Genomic DNA, 17,113 nt, shown 5'->3' on the forward strand with positions numbered 1-17,113 from the left:
GTATCCAGTTGAACGATAAATTTGATTGTAAATTTCAACTTAAAGTTTTAATCTTTTTCTCTTATAATAAGCTCTACTCTCTATTGTGTGTGTATTGAGCCTTTTATTTGGTTGGGATAAAAATATCTATATATTTATACTGATATTTATTTTAGATTGAAATTTACCATTGATATATCCGCAATATCAGAGGTATAATTTTGACAGTTTGTGACATGTAAAGATTGTGTTTGAATATGTTTTTTCTCCATAGAATCGTCTGGGGATTTTGCTACATTCAAAACTAAAGTGATAACATTTTTACTGTTTGTTGAAGATTGCTAACGAGACAGAATGACATACTCCTTTGAGAAAATAAAAGAACATGTTTTCAAAAATTGTGAATTGCTCTAATACACCTTCTCATTTTGCTGGGGTGACTGCAGCCTTCTTGAATCTATGGGCTTCTTTGGAGAAACTCTCGTGACCTGACCACCGTGTTCTCCAGACCGTACCCCCATTGAATATCTCTGGTCAATATCAAAAAGAGGAGTTTATGAGGGAGAAGAGCAATTTACTGCAAAGGAGTCTTTGTAGAGAACATAGTTGATATTGCTTGAGCCATAATTTTGTTTTTAGACCAAACAATTGACTTTCCCGGGCACAAAAGGTTGTTTTAAGTTATTTAGACAAATGGTTGATATGTCGAAAATAATTCATTTATTTGTGACTTAGCACCTAGGATTTGCTTTTTCTTATCATACTTTGACAAAAAAGACCATAAAAAATAAATTTCGCATGATAAGACATTGTATTTTTGCCCTAAAAGAACATTGTATTTAGATGTTCTTTTGCGTAGAAACTACATATTTCGTACTAGAGACCTGCGATAAAGCGATGGACAGTGGAAATTCCACGATAAAGTATAAAATGTCATAACTTCGTGAATATCGCATGAATTTGAATAACATTTTACGATTTTTTGGATTAAAGGAGTCGTCTGATGATATAATTTTCCTTTTGTTGTGATATATATTTAGTGAAATATTGATATTTTACGAACCTGCAATAAAGCGATTGACGCAGATTATATCTCACTGCTGATGCTATTCTCTATCTATATAAGAGCCAGGTACGTCCAAGGATGGAATACTGTTGCCACATCTGGGCAGGAGCTGCTAGAACGGACTTGGCCTGCCTTGATAGAGTTCAAAATAGACTTCGTAGCCTCGTAGGAGATGTCCTTTTCTCTTCCTTGCAACCTCTATCTCACAGAAGAGATGTTGCGAGTTTGTCTCTGATGTATCGTTATTTTCATGGAAAGTGTTCGACTGAGCTTCAATCTATGGTCCCCCCTCGCCAAACTTTCACAAGAAACACTCGTCTAGCTGTAAACACTATCAATAATTCCCCCCCACTCTTTATCTGTGCCTAAACCTAAACGTAGATTCCATGAACAAAGCTTCTTTCTTAGAACTGCACGCCTGTGGAATTGTCTTCCGTTTTCCTGCTTTCCGGCTGACTACAATATGGTTGTCTTCAAGTCTAACGTAAATAAGTTCTTGATGAGCCGTTCCATATAAGTTATCAAATTTACCAAATTTTCATTACTAATGATTACTATATTGTCGAATTTCTACTGTACACTCTTTAACCCTTATCCTTGAGTGGCCTCTTGGCCTTGATAATGTGGTGATGCCTATGTAATATATATATATATATATATAATAATGTTATTCTAGGTATGTAATCTTTACTTCATTTCATAAGGATAGATAGTTTCAATTGTTCGCTCCATATTTTACAATTACGGCTTTCCGATGTTCTTCTAACGTAATTTTTATAGTTTTCCACATTTCATGGTATCTCATACACAATGTTCCTATTCATGAGTTTTTCCGGAGAATTGAGTTGCTCCTGAATAATGTCCTGGCGTTGTATAAATTACACATTCTTTCACTCTTTCATGCATTATATATAATCTGTGGTGACTGTTCGGTGATGTCGTTTGTTGTTTTGCATGAAGTTGATGTCGTGCTCTCTGGATAATTGTTTCGGTGGAGAATTTCTTTTAAACTTCATCTTCTTTTGATATGCATTGCTGTTGCTACATACTGCTGTTGCCCGGTGTTGTGGGCAATGGACGACTAAGTCCTTTACATAATGTAGACGATGTGAATTGTTTAGATATAGTCCAGGGAAAGTTGGCGTTTTATATACAAATAGCATACACCCCTTATCAGTAATGTATGTTCCTTATCCATCGGTAATTGTATAGATGGATGGATAGGGTTCACATTAATGGTTGGGTATCTTCTTGATGAGGCCACAGTATGAATGCGTCGTCTACATATCGCAAACACATTTTTGGTTTTAATGCTGTTAATCATAATGTACTTTCCTGAAAGTATTTCATTGGCTAGTACTTAGAACAAGGGTGATCCCATCGTTATACATTATTCCAGCCGATATATATCATATCCTAGTACGAAGTATGTAGTTTCTATGCAAAAGGACATCTCAATATTATCAATTGGAACACAAGTGCATTCTTTCGATGAAGCATCCGAAGGCAACTGTTCCCGTACTATAATCAGTTGACGGGTAAATCCTATTAATCTATGGACCCTTTTAAGGAGTTTACGGGGTTTTATCCAACATTTTGACCAAGAGATCGAAATGTATCCCCTCCTCTCTCTCTCTCTCTCTCTCTCTCTCTCTCTCTATATATATATATATATATATATATATATATATATATATATATATATCGATTTAAATATATGAAAGGCGTTCCAAAAGTAATGCCTCCTATCTTTTATTCCGCTTGAATGGATCAGAGGGGGATTGCAAATTGCATTGTTATCATGATTAAACTTATGCATGTATAAACTTAAAGATACATCTCTATGTTGAAGATATTAACGGTGTGAGACACTAAGAAAGAAAGCCCTGTCATAAACGTGCGTTAGAAGCAGATATGCGCCTTTGAATTCCTGGCAAATGCGTATTTAATATGGTAGTAATTATACCGAGAAATTAATTCTAGAGTACAAAGTATTACCGCCCCAGTCTTCACAGGTCTCACGGAACATTCATAACGTTGAATGTATCACATTCTTTTATCATCATAATATTAGTAAATAAAATTAGCCGATTATATATATCATTCAAACACGGTAGTGTTTGAATATATGGTTAAGTGGCAGTTTTAGTCATTTAGAACTGCTTTAAAGCTTAATCGCTCACTCATTTTTCGACCAAATATCAAACAATTATTACAGTTTATAGATCACCTTCTCAGCTATATTGTGAAAACAAAACATTTCAATTTTCATTCAGTAAAACAAAAGTTATGATGAGTTCAAAATCGTAAAAATATGTAAAGCCGCGAGCGACGCTTTTTATGACTGGTTTCCATAGCAACATCGTCGGTTCGCGAAAAGAGAAGTAATTCATGAAACAGACAAAATGAAAGCATGAAAGGGAGATAATTTGGGGTATTTTATGTAAAGCAGATGAATGCCATACATTATTATTACATATGTGTTTATGGGGGCAAAAAAATAAGACTGAAATTAAACAAAGAACAAGTGAATTAATTGGAAGGTTACAAAAATCATGGATTACAATAGAAAAATGCGAGCATGAAAAGTAATATGGTTAAGATACAACATGGAAAAATAAAGAACTAGTTGTTAAAACTGGAAAAGAAAAGATATTCTAGTAAAAATATAATAAATTTATAAATTAAAATATTGCAGCATTAATATTTTTTTAATTCAATTTATAACATTATATAATCAATTTCTTAATGCTGCAATATTTTAAGTTATAAATTCATCATATTTATTACTGGAATTCTTGTCTTTTTCTCTTCCAGTTTTGACAACTGGTCCTTTACTTTTCTATATTACTTGTCATGCTCGCATTTTCTATAATATATATATATATATATATATATATATATATATATATATATATATATATATGTTTTCAAGTAAGATCTTTGTCTTACTTGTTGCTTCATCAAATACTTTTTCATGCAAAATCCGATCCCGCATTTTGTTAATTCCTACCCTCTGATGAGAAGGAAAGTATTTCTTCGAAACTCCGCGGATAAAGGACTATACACTTATCTAGTGTTTCCTTTTCAGATTAAATATGTTTTTTAACTCATTTCAAAGTGTTTTTAATATATTTTATTCACTGTTTGCTCGTATATATATATATATATATATATATATATATATATATATATATATATATATATATATATATATATATACTAGCAGTATTTCCCGGAGGTTGCACTGTTGCCTTTTTATGCTTATTTTTATTTGTATCTTTGGTAATTCATGATTTTATTTGAGTAAATTTCGGTTATATTGATACCTTACTCGTCAACGTAGCCACACACAGTGGATGCAACATGCCAGCAACAATCCAATTTCTCTGATTTGTCCCCTTAGCAGCTATTCTTCCAGCTCAAAACGAACTACATTAGCGAAGTTTTCGGGACCATGACTTCTTGACAGAAACCACAGGATCAACATCGACTATCTATTCGTTGTAAGAATTTATGTCGTTATCGCTGTATAGTTCGACAATTAGTCAACTGTGTCGAAAATTCCTTATCTTATGTTGCCCGGCATACTACTTGTGCTTGGTAGTTTGGGCCTATGTTTTGTTTAACCGACATATAAAAAAAAAAAAAAACTCTGAATCACATTTTCACTAAATATGTGTGTAAACTGTTTTGCAATTTCATTAGGATCAGTTGCTTGTTCAATGGACGTTCAAAAAAAAAAATAAGAAAGAAAAAAGGCATATAATTTACTTTGCACTGCTAAAAACCACATAAATTTTCAAGTCTTATGAAATTCTTTGCAGTTAATGAAAACAAATTGAGAAATTTACGCGTAAAAAACACAACAAAGCAAAACAAAAACTAAAACAAAAAAAAACAAAGAATAAAATAAAAGAAAACAAACAAACAAAAAAGACGCTATGAACTTACCCACAATAGAATTTTTACGTCATGGAAAAAATGGCTTTAGCGATGATAGATAAATTGAAATAACGGTTTCGACTGTCGATCATCGGTAATCCCGGGGTTATTATTTGAAAAACCTTACTAAGATCACGCCCATACTTATAAACTAAAGTTCTGTAAATTTTAAAGAAAATATGTCCAGCTATTTCAGAGTCTATAAGGAATGACTGCCACACAGAGACAAAGTTGCATATATATATATTATATATATATATGATATATATATTTATATATATATATATATATATATCATATATATTATATAAAGTCATATTGTGTGTGTGTGTGTGCGTTGAGTCCCTTCCTTATAAGTTCTGAAACGGCTATGCTTATCAATTTCAAATTAAAGGCAAGGATAATTTATGTCTTGCAGTGTTTTGTACAAGCATTCATCCGACACGTGTCGAAAATCGGAAAGATCCGACCATAAAACAGTTTTTATCAACTGGCGTGGTATTGTAAAGAAATACAGACGGAATTTGATGAACGACATTATCATTATTGCCATTATTTATTTATTTATTTATTTTGCGAATAAGTCCACTGGCAAATTATTCCTTGTAATATATACTAATCAATAGAGGATTGATTCTGCTATAATACATACGCAATCTACATACATGGAAATATCATGTATAAGCGTACTGTACGACCGGGCAACGCCGGGCGTCCAGCTAGTATATATATATATATATATATATATATATATATATATATATATATATATATATATATAATGCTGGTTAGTTGCACTCCATTGACCAAAAGAAAGAATCAACCCACACTCATTATTTTGAATATTTTTATGATTTTTTTACATCTTATTGTGTGGACTCACCCATATACAATATATGAACTCTCCTAACAGTATCAAGAGATACCACTCTACAGAATCTTTCGTAATGCACTTTAAATACTAGAAATCTCGTTCTATATTTGATCTTGATGCAAATACAAATGCCTTTTCTAAACTATATCCGTGTCTTAGTCTTTCTTACTGACTATTCCGGCCACAACACGCATTACGCGTTTTTCTCAGCCAATACCAAAAAAATATCGCCATTTTGTATTTTTCTATTCTACACAGACGCACAAATATCACTTTTAGTGCGTAAAAATTAAAAGGAAAAAAAATCTGGAATTTGTCGAAATAAAAATCTAAAAAAAAAACAATTAAATTGTGATTTTCGATTTCTGTTTTTCTTTTGTCATTAGGGTAGAACTAGCCAATATATATGCTCTGAAGCCAGAAACATATTCATTAAGCTTACTATTTGAAACAATTTGATGGATGTTATAAAAGATACATACCTTAGACAATATAAGTTGTTATAGTCTTATATATATATATATATATATATATATATATATATATATATATATATATATATATATATATATATATGTGTGTGTGTGTGTGTGTGTGTGTGTGAAGACATTTTAGTATTACACAGAACATGTTTTAAAGAATAACGGCAAATTGGCTAGGCAGAATCTAATATCGCTTTGTCAGATCCGTTAATGTTTAAGTCTAAATTATAAACTTCGACTAACCTAATTTTATATATTAGCAATAGAAATGTAGAGAAATGTGTGTGGTAGAAAAAGAGAAAAGTTTGGATTGGGTTAAAAAGCGGGGGAAAGATAGTATTTGAAAGAGAAAGATAAATCGGAGAGAGAAGAAGAAGAAAAATAAAGAGGAGGAGGAGGAAGAGAAGAAGCAGAAGAAAGAAGATGAAAAGGGAGAAAAGGAAGAAAAATCGGATTTCAGTATCTTCTTTGCGTCGCTTTAACCCTCCGATATTCATCATATGCAATTCGTTATTCACAAAGATTAACCCAGTATCCACTAGCGTATCCCGTCCGGCCAATGTCATCAATCAAATGGAAATTTCCCAGTCGCTCACTCCCATTTGCTCTCATTTGTAAGGCTTTCCCTATTTGATTACCTGAACATGCTCTAAAAAAGTTCTACGAGTTAACGAAGCCGTGAAAACAAGATGGCGACCGAATGCTTAGCTGTGGCTATACTAAGCGAATGGAAGGATATACAATTGGACAGTAGCTGTATTCAGAATCCGACATTCTGTTTGCTCGAATTGTTTTGTGTATGTGGATTGGATTTCCAATGATTGTATAGCATCAATCTATTTCGGGTCGATGTATTTGCTCAGAAGAAAGAAAGATACAAAAAAAAAGAAAAAAAACAAAACAAAAATATTAGGTTTGACCCAAAAAACTATCAAGTAAACAGGCTCCACTGTTTATACCATTCAATGATACGTCATTGACAATCAATCCGAGAGTCTTGGCCATTTTGAAACTTGGTGACCTCTTTTCTATTTGACCGAGATATGGTTCTGCGTTATTCTTAGAGTTCCTCTCTCCCAGGATTTACCATTTCCTGGTCAGAATTATTTAAAATTTTATTGTGATAATAATTCTGATTTCGGTTGATAACGTATCCCTGAAAAGAGATAGAATTTATTCTCAGAGGACTCTCCTTAAATCCCGGTTTTAAATCAGAACCTTCATAGATCAAAGGTTTTCCTACGAATATTGGTGTTACCTACAATAGCAGCGGTCTGAATGCTGCCCAACAGATTAAGGATTCCAAGTTTTTTTTTCCAAAATCTGGACGATTATGTTCAAAGCTTTCAAGACGCTTTATTTCCACCATACCTCCACACTGCTATCCTCACTAGTTCTTACATCTTCAGGTATCCCGTAAAACCACGTACCAGCACACTTCACACTAAACCTTCTCGAACCTCCCAGTAAATCCAATGCCTCACACCGTCATGCCTTTTGCGGTACTTCTTCTGAGATGATCTGCTACATCCTGCTGTAAGTTGAACCACTTTTTTGAACAGTTGCGTTTCTAGTGCCTGCTTTGGCACTACACAAAACGGCTTCAGTACTATTAGTCATATACCCAGCTCTAAGCCATTGCTACGACCTTTGATCCACCACATCTGCTTCATCCGGGGATAAAATTTTGTTCATATTTTTCCCAAGCAATCTCTTTGCTCTTTCTCTGTCCACACGCTTCACATACTCAGCATTCGTCTTATCCGCTTCAACTTCACCAACCATAACCTTGAGCATCTACGTCTCACGTACTCTGCCAACATTTCCTTAGCTCTAACACAATCTTTTGCGCTCATCAATCCTTTCCGACTGATATAACCTAGCTATGCTACATCTAATGTGGAATATACCAAACATAGCCAATTTCTTGTCTTGATATCCATGGCATGCAACTCATTGTCAGACCATTTCAACATTACTGCAATGTACCTTAAAACATTGATAGCCTATGCTTTCGACGTTGTGACTAGATTTCATCCGTACAATTTTTACTTCACAATAGCTAGGATACTCCTTCTTGACTTTCTCGTCCATATCTCTGTTCATGACGCCTACACTCCCCAACACGCTTGAATACATATACACTGCTTCTACTATTTCTCCCATAACTTCTCCATTTGGCAACGCGATTAGAATGCACATTTACCCTTTTTTATCACCACTGCACTAATTGCAAATTCTATCGCGATATCTTCACATTAAGTGTCTCCGATTTCTACCAAATATTTTCAAATAATACATGAACAACAGGTGATCGAGGAACAGCCCACCAAAGCCAAAGCAATATCCCAGCTTGCAGAGGATGCTCAGCGGTATCATAACCATTACAGAAAGCAAAGGAGATAATGAATCTCCTTGGAATAATAATAATAATAATAATAATAACAACAACAACAACAACCACAACAACCACAACAACAACAACAACAACAACAACAACAACAACAACAACAACAACAACAATAATAACAATAATAATAATAATAACAATAACAATAACAATAATAATAATAATAATAATAATAATAATAATAGGAAGAAAAAGGCGCGGGAACCTTAGGTTTAGCGACGGGAAATCTTTATTCATTACTTCTATTGTACATATATTAAAAGAAATGGGGGCGATAGCGAAATCAGTTCGGCAACGTTAGGATTTTACGCGTAATGAACGTTTTTGTTAATGACATATTCACCTATAGCAAGGCGCTACTGTGATTGACGTCCGTATTTATGGGAAGTATAACATTTATAACCAATATATAAAAAAGTAGAACAAACTAAAATACATCAAGCCTCACTAAAGAAAATGACAACAACAACAATCACTCCTGACGACGATCGGATGCACTGATTGAAAATGCTTGAGAATATGGCTGAACAACAACTACTGGGTGCCATAATATACATCCCAGCCGAAATGAAAAAGACCGCTCGGCGAATTGAAAATTTATCTAACAAAGTTGGAAAAAAAGAACCCAGTCGTGTTCAATCAGACGTGCTTGAATAATGACTTGATGTCAATATATATATATATATATATATATATATATATATATATATATATATATATATATATATATACATACACACACATATATATATACATACATACATATATATATATATATACATACATACATATATATATGTGTGTGTATGTGTGTGTGGGTGGGTGATATATATATATATATGTGTACGTGTGTGTGTGTGTGTGCGTAGATATTTCAGTATTATGTTGAACATGGTTTAAAGAGAAACGACACTTTATTTGGCTAGGCAGAATCTTATATCGCTGTGTCAGATCTGTTAAAATTGTAATTCGTAGGTCCAGATTTATAGGAATTGTATTGAGCACTTGTGCCACAAAATGTTAGTTCATGTTATATATTTTTTATGCATATTCAGTCCAAACAAGGAACATTGCTACTTCGAATTAATTACTGACCATAACGCAGGGAGAGTTTTAGTAGAGAGTTGAACAGTGTAGTGCCTGTTAACATTACATTTAATTTCTACGAGTATTAAAGTCAGAAAGGGAATTCCAAAGTTTAAAAGTTCGTCAGAACACATAGTATTACAGCACAGCAAAACAAACACAGAGATGAAACATTGTGGTGATGGGGTATGGGCTTGAGCTTAGTTTACAGTTCAGGATCTATTAGGTTTAAGATTCTTTTTAAAACCATATTCAATAGAAAGAGAGACTAGGGTTTGCTGCATCGGCCCATATGTCGCAATGATACTCAAGGCATGAGCGAATGGTAGCTGTGTAGAAATATAGGATACTGGTTGGTGTGAGTATTTTTCTAGCACAGTATAGGGAGCCTACATTCTTTGTAATTGTTGAAGGGAAAGAAGCTTGTCTTAGTAACATTAAATTGTACCATTCAGTTTCGTCCCGATTCTAGTATAGTCTGGCAGCCATTATTTACATTTTCAGGCATTGCCTCTGATATGTCCACGTTAAAGACAAGTTCTTTTACGAATATCATGAGCAATAAAGATACAAAGATCGACTCTTTGGGCCTACCTGCAATAATGTTATGTACGCCGCTGAGGACAGCTTGGATTTTTCTATTCTCTTAGGAGGAGCTGATTATATAAAATATTTTTCCAGTAATACCATACAATTAAATTTTCATGAGTAAAATCTTTATATCAAACTTTATCAAATCCTTTGAATATATCAGAAACGATCGTCATTGCTTTTCCGCCTTGTCCAGTTAAGTTGACAGTGCGGGACCTATTACTGCTACTGTGCATGAATGAAGGCGAGCGATAGAGACATCAGCTCGGCAGTCATTTCTCTTTTATCTCCCTGTTCATGATGACTTTACCTTCCGATACGCCAGAATACTTATAAACTGTTTCTACTATTTCTTTTATAACTTCTCCATTTGGCAACACTTCAAATATGACCATCAAGATATTTGAAGGAGACTGATGAAACACTAATTGAGCGGATTAGTTCATTCACCAGAATTCATGAATACCGATACCACAGAGACAATTTTCTAGCTATCAACAAAGCAAGATTCGGCAAAACATTTGTTTTAGAGTTTGGAGAGAACAGAGGCTATTTCAGCAGAGCATTTCTTTATTAGCATAGCAGGGATACGATCATGTCCACACGCCTTGGAGATGACTAGTTAGGTTTTTTTTTTATTATATAACGGACATGGAAAGGGTGGATTACTAGATCATCAATTGTGTCATTTCTCCGAAAAAAAAATGGGAAGGAGATGTTTGTTGGATCTAAGTTAGATTCAGAAGCGAATCACCACGCAGGTCGTTCCGTGTTCTCGGTTATCGTGCACTCGACATCATGAATCTTTGATAGTTGGGGAATTGTTGGTTGGCCATTATTCAATACACTTTATATATTTTCTAGAAAGCACGTGTTTCTAATTTCTCAAACTCAATACGTTTTCATAATCATTTCGGTATATCCTCTCTTGGCTGCGGTTATTTTACTCTTTCAATGATTTCTAGTTTCAATAAGTGTTTGCTTATTTTTTTCTGACTTCTGACGAATGCATCAGTGGATTTGCCTTTGCAATGTCAGCTGCACATGTTTAAGTGGACCATTTAACTGAATAGGGCTCGCTATAGAATGTCCGTGTTGGAACGTCTGCTTCAGTGCCTGCTTTGACGTATTTAGATTCTTTATTTACAGAGAGAGAGAGAGAGAGAGAGAGAGAGAGAGAGAGAGAGAGAGAGAGAGAGAGAGAGAGGATATTACTTCATAAGACATCTGTGGTCGCTAATGGATTCCTATTTAAAGAATTTAGTCGTTTTAAACAACGGCTTTTAGGCGTGGAGTCCAAAATTAAGGGTGACATCTACTAATCAGTCGGAAAGTACCATGTAAAAGAGAATACACGCTATTGCCAACTGAATCTGTACAGCCTGAGAAACTGAGCCAGTTATTGTGGTGGACACTAAAATAACCAAATGCGTGTAATTAGGCGCTAGTTAGCCCAGCGTTACCATATGGTCTTGGGGAGAAAGTACTAGTCAAGAATCCGTTCTTGACAATCAGCCCGACAAGTGCGGATCCAGGAACTGACCAAGTGCTTGTCGAAAATAGGTACGACGACTGGGTATTACCAAGGAAGTTCACCCTCTCAGATTTTATTACCCGGCTTTCGTGTGGGGCAAGTTTATTGCTAGTTTCTTAAGGCGCTTCTACCGGGGTATGCTGATGAGGATGCCCAAGCAGATTTTGCTAGACCAGAGTGCCCTTACTTTAGGGGTGCTGGCTGAATATCCCCACTTTCTAACCTGGTGTCACGGAATGCAGAGGTGGGCAGTAAATGTCTTCTCCAAGGTCTTGATATGAACATAAGTAATGCTTTACAAAGGTGTGTCTATCCATTAGTGTACATTTCTTACTTTATTGTATTATGGTATTGTTGTTCTTTCTATCTATACTTATATATTGTAAACATATTTGTTGTTCTTTCTATCTATCCTTATATATTGTAAACATATTTGTTGTTCTTTCTATCTATCCTTATATATTGTAAACATATTTGTTGTTCTTTCTATCTATCCTTATATATTGTAAACATATTTGTTGTTCTTTCTATCTATCCTTATATATTGTAAACATATTTGTTGTTCTTTCTATCTATCCTTATATATTGTAAACATATTTGTTGTTCTTTATATCTATTCTTACATATTGTCAACATATTTGTTGTTCTTTCTATCTATCTATATTGTAAACTTTCAATCTATCTATATTGTAAACATATTTGTTGTTCTTTCTATCTATCCTTTTATATTGTAAACATATTTGTTGTTCTTTCTATCTATCCTTTTATATTGTAAACATATTTGTTGTTCTCTCTATCTATCCTTTTATATTGTAAACATATTTGTTGTTCTTTCTATCTATCCTTATATATTGTCAACATATTTGTTGTTCTTTCTATCTATCCTTATATATTGTAAACATATTTGTTGTTCTTTCTATCTATCTTTTTATATTGTAAACATATTTAAAAGTAACAACTTGTAAAATTAACTTCACACTCGACTTTAATTATATTGGTAATTTTATTTAAGGTTTCCTAGGTGGTATTTTGGGAGGGTCCCTTTGTATCTGTTGTTTTTTCTTTACAAAATATACCTGCTCAAAGCTAATTATTCTCAAAACCAGTCGTATGTGAAACATGTGTAAGGCCTCTCTATAAATCCATCTGATTACGCTTAACATAACGTAAATCAAAACACTCATCCCCTAAAAACTAACAGATATACAGATGTAAGAACCACAAATAAATCATAGACTAGTAAAGATTTGCACTCGATTCACGAATACATTTGCTAGTATCAAAGTCAACATCAAGAAATTCCAAATGTTAGAATATAAAGAAAAGATATTTTGGATCATTTGGACTACTGTTCTCATCTTGATTGTGATTTTTTACAAAGTTTAGGCTGATGTAACCGCCGATCTTCTTCAGATGTAGATTGTTAAAGTCGAGAATCTTTCTGTCGAATTTGGGGATCTGTACTATATTTTTTTTACACGGTGGTCACCACTTATCAAGACCCGAAAGCCATTCAGGGATAAGGGTTATTGCAAGTACAGTACGTTAGTGTGGAGATTTATTGAAGTGTTTACTTGAGGTGGCGGTTCATTAGGAACTTGTTTACGTTGGACTTGAAGACATCCAGGTTGTAGTCAGGTGGGAAGCAGGCAGACGGAACAGAGTTCCACAGGCGTGCAGTTCTAAGAAAGAAGCCTTGTTCATGGAATGTACGTTTTGATTTAGGCACAAATAAAGAGTGGGGAAAATTTTGTACAGTGGATTCAGCTAGCCGGGTGTTTTTCGTGAAAGATTGGCGAGGGGGGACCAGAGATTGGAATTCAGACGAGCAACTGTCATGGAAATAACGATAAAACTTATCTGTTACTTCACAGACTCGCAGAACCGTAGCATAATGGACAAAGTACTAGGTGAAATTTAATCTAAAGCTACACTTTTCTAGACGTTGAAAAAAATAAATTTTCAATGTGGACGATACTAAGATAATAATAGCGAATTAATTGAAACTGTTTCTACGTTATGGCCGACAAAACGAGTATATGTGGATTTAATAAAGGTTTCCGTTCCAAATTCCATAGATACCGGAACAAGATTTGAATTCGATAAGATACACCTGAAGAAAACGGAAGGTTTCTCAGTAGTTTGAATAATCCAGATGATATAAATTATCGATCTTTATCTAAGAAATTTAGAAACATGAATTGATATTTCGAGAACTGTGACGTAGTTTTGGTTACATGTCCCAAATATCTATTACATGTTTGTTATTCGCTTAAATAGCTGTTTTATATCTCTATAATATGTGTCTGGTGCGTGTATAGGCTTATATACTTCTATGTATATTATTGCTGTGGCCTGAGAAAAGGGTCATAAAGAAGACGCAAACAACACGTTTAGGTAGAAAGAATATAGTGTCCAAGAAAGCGTACGAAAAAGGAAATTGTCGGTATTTACATACTGTTGAGTAAGACCGTATATAGTCTCGAGTTACATCACGATATTTTCCTACGAGAGTATTAAACTATGGGTTTTTATAATGGCTAGCAATTCAGCTACGCTTTGCTCGGGACCCATGTACTGTCCATAACTTTATGCTCATATATATATATATATATATATATATATATAATGAGTAAGATTTTTGATAATTTATAATTAAAATTAAAAATTAAAAATCTGTTTCATAAAGAACAACCATCAAAATCAATAAATTGTACGATCGTTTCGGAAACGATGTTTTTATTATGATAGACAGTGAGTCTTGGACAATAATCTCATGATATAGCTTTTTGAAATAAAGTCTCCTCATCAGCAAAAAATATTGGGTAGTTTTTTTTAAAGACATAAAAAATAAACCTAGCATTTTTTAAGTAAGGCAGATGTATCTTTTAATGGTTCATCTAAAAGTCGTACATATCATCGCCGATGCATTCATTTGGTAAATGTAGTTTAGGAATGCTTTAAAATGAACATTATTAAAATAGATCTAGGACATATATGCCTATCGAGCTTATTATGTATCTACATTACAACGAGCACTGTTTTCTTTTCTTTTCTTTTAATTGTATTAATGAATTTACTAATACATTAAACTATACTCTGCTCTTTAGACTCTTGTTCTAATCCCCTATATATATATATATATATATATATATATATATATATATATATATATATATATATATTAAAAATGTTGACATATTCAGATTACCTACATCTAAAATTTCAAGTGTTTAGACTAAAAATTGGCGGTAGAGTTTGGTAGAGTCTGCAAAGGTAAACTTTTTCAACTTTGACCTCTTGGCAGCCAAATTTTCGCCCAAAAACTGATTACAAAGCTTGTTGCATATTTGACTCCACTTTATGTAAAATTTCAAATATTTAGACTTAAAATTGACTAAATAGTTTGGTAGAGACTGTAAACGTAAAATCTTTTGAATTTTGACCCCTTGGTAGCCAATATTTTGGCCAAACTCCGATTAAAAAGCTTGCCCTATATCTGAATACACTTTATGTAAAATTTCAAATTTTTAGACGAAAAATTGACTTTGAGGTCATTTTTCTAAAAACTGACCCCAATTTTTACCCCCCTTTAATTAGGCTAAAATTAAATTAAAAAGTTGAATTCATTTCCAAGTAACCTACATCTAAAATTTGAAGTGTTTAGACCCAAAATTAGCTGAGGAGTTTGGTAGTGTTTTCAAAGGTCAAATCGTTGAACTGTACAGCCAAATATCTGGTCGAAAACTAATTAAAAAGATTTTCCCAAATCTCACTAAGTCTTATATCAAATCTTGAGTCTGTAGACTGAAAATTGAATTGGTAGGGAAATGTACACACATAGAGACACTGATAATTTCACTTTTATAGATATATAGATTAGAAAAGTCTATTACGAGTAGATGGGTAAGTCCCCATAACACCGCTGCTCCCAAGCCTTTACTCTACGAGAGGTACTAGCACTGTTGTCTTGTCTGGATCGATCGTTAAAGGATCCGTGAACTTACGTGAACTTTCTTTTCTTTACCAATCTGTGGCATCCTGGACCTGCTCGAAGTGGTTCGATGACGGAAAGTGTATAGTTGGAATTATCTAAAAGACGATGTCTTATTTGATTTAAGTTAACTTTAAGCGTGAATTTAAGATCTTCAATGATGTACAGCATATTTCCGACTCTTTTGTCTATTGTGCTCAGTTCCCAGAAATACATTTTGTTTTTTTTATTTTGCATGCTTTGTAGAAAACTTTTTCTTTTGGGTCGTTTCTTAGGCACAATAGAGGTACTCCTCAATTTTGTTTGATTTAGCAACAGATTTTCAAATAAGGGTCTTCAATTGGAGCATATTTTTCGCTGGGTATACTAATGATGCTGTGTTATGATTAGATGTGCTCCTATAGGCTTGTAGAAATTGTCGCAGTGCCATTTCTGAGTGTTCATCTTTCTTTTGAGTGTTTGTTTCAACTTGTCGAAAAAGCGTACGGCTTGCCCGTTTGATCGCGGATGGTAGTAGGAAGTTGTGAAATGATTAATCAATCTAGCTAGATTCAGTTACTCTGATGAGTCGTATATATATATATATATATATATATATATATATATATATATATATATATATATATATATATATGTATGTATAATAGTCACATTGTGCGTGAGAAACTTGTTTTCTCATAGGTTCCGGAACAGCTGATCTTGTCTTTTGCAAATTTCACACAAAGCTAATTTATATGCCTGGCAGTGTTCTTAGATATGTTTTGTACAGAAATTCATCCGATAAGTACCGAAAACTAAACAAGTTTGATATAAAAAAAAGTTTTTCTCTCTTATAGATAAAAAAAAAACTTTTTACATGGTAATATTTTACGTTAAACCGGGGGATAATAAAATTTCAGCAAATCCTCTTTTCTTTAAAATATTAAAAAAAAATTATAATCTAGAGATATAGTTTAGTAGTAGAGCATTCAACTACAGATCGAATGCTGCCCTGTTTAAGTCCAAGTATACATTACCATTTTATTTTTATTTTTTCTTATTAATGACTTCAATTTACGATAAAAAGAGTTAAATACGATAAAAAAGCGTTAATTAATGAGTTCAATTTACGATATAAAATATTTAAGTTTCAAAATATGCAAATGAATTAAT

Source organism: Euprymna scolopes, chromosome 5 (assembly GCF_053919585.1).
Source record: "Euprymna scolopes isolate OS-2025 chromosome 5, ASM5391958v1, whole genome shotgun sequence".
In the NCBI taxonomy this organism is placed as follows: domain Eukaryota; kingdom Metazoa; phylum Mollusca; class Cephalopoda; order Sepiida; family Sepiolidae; genus Euprymna; species Euprymna scolopes.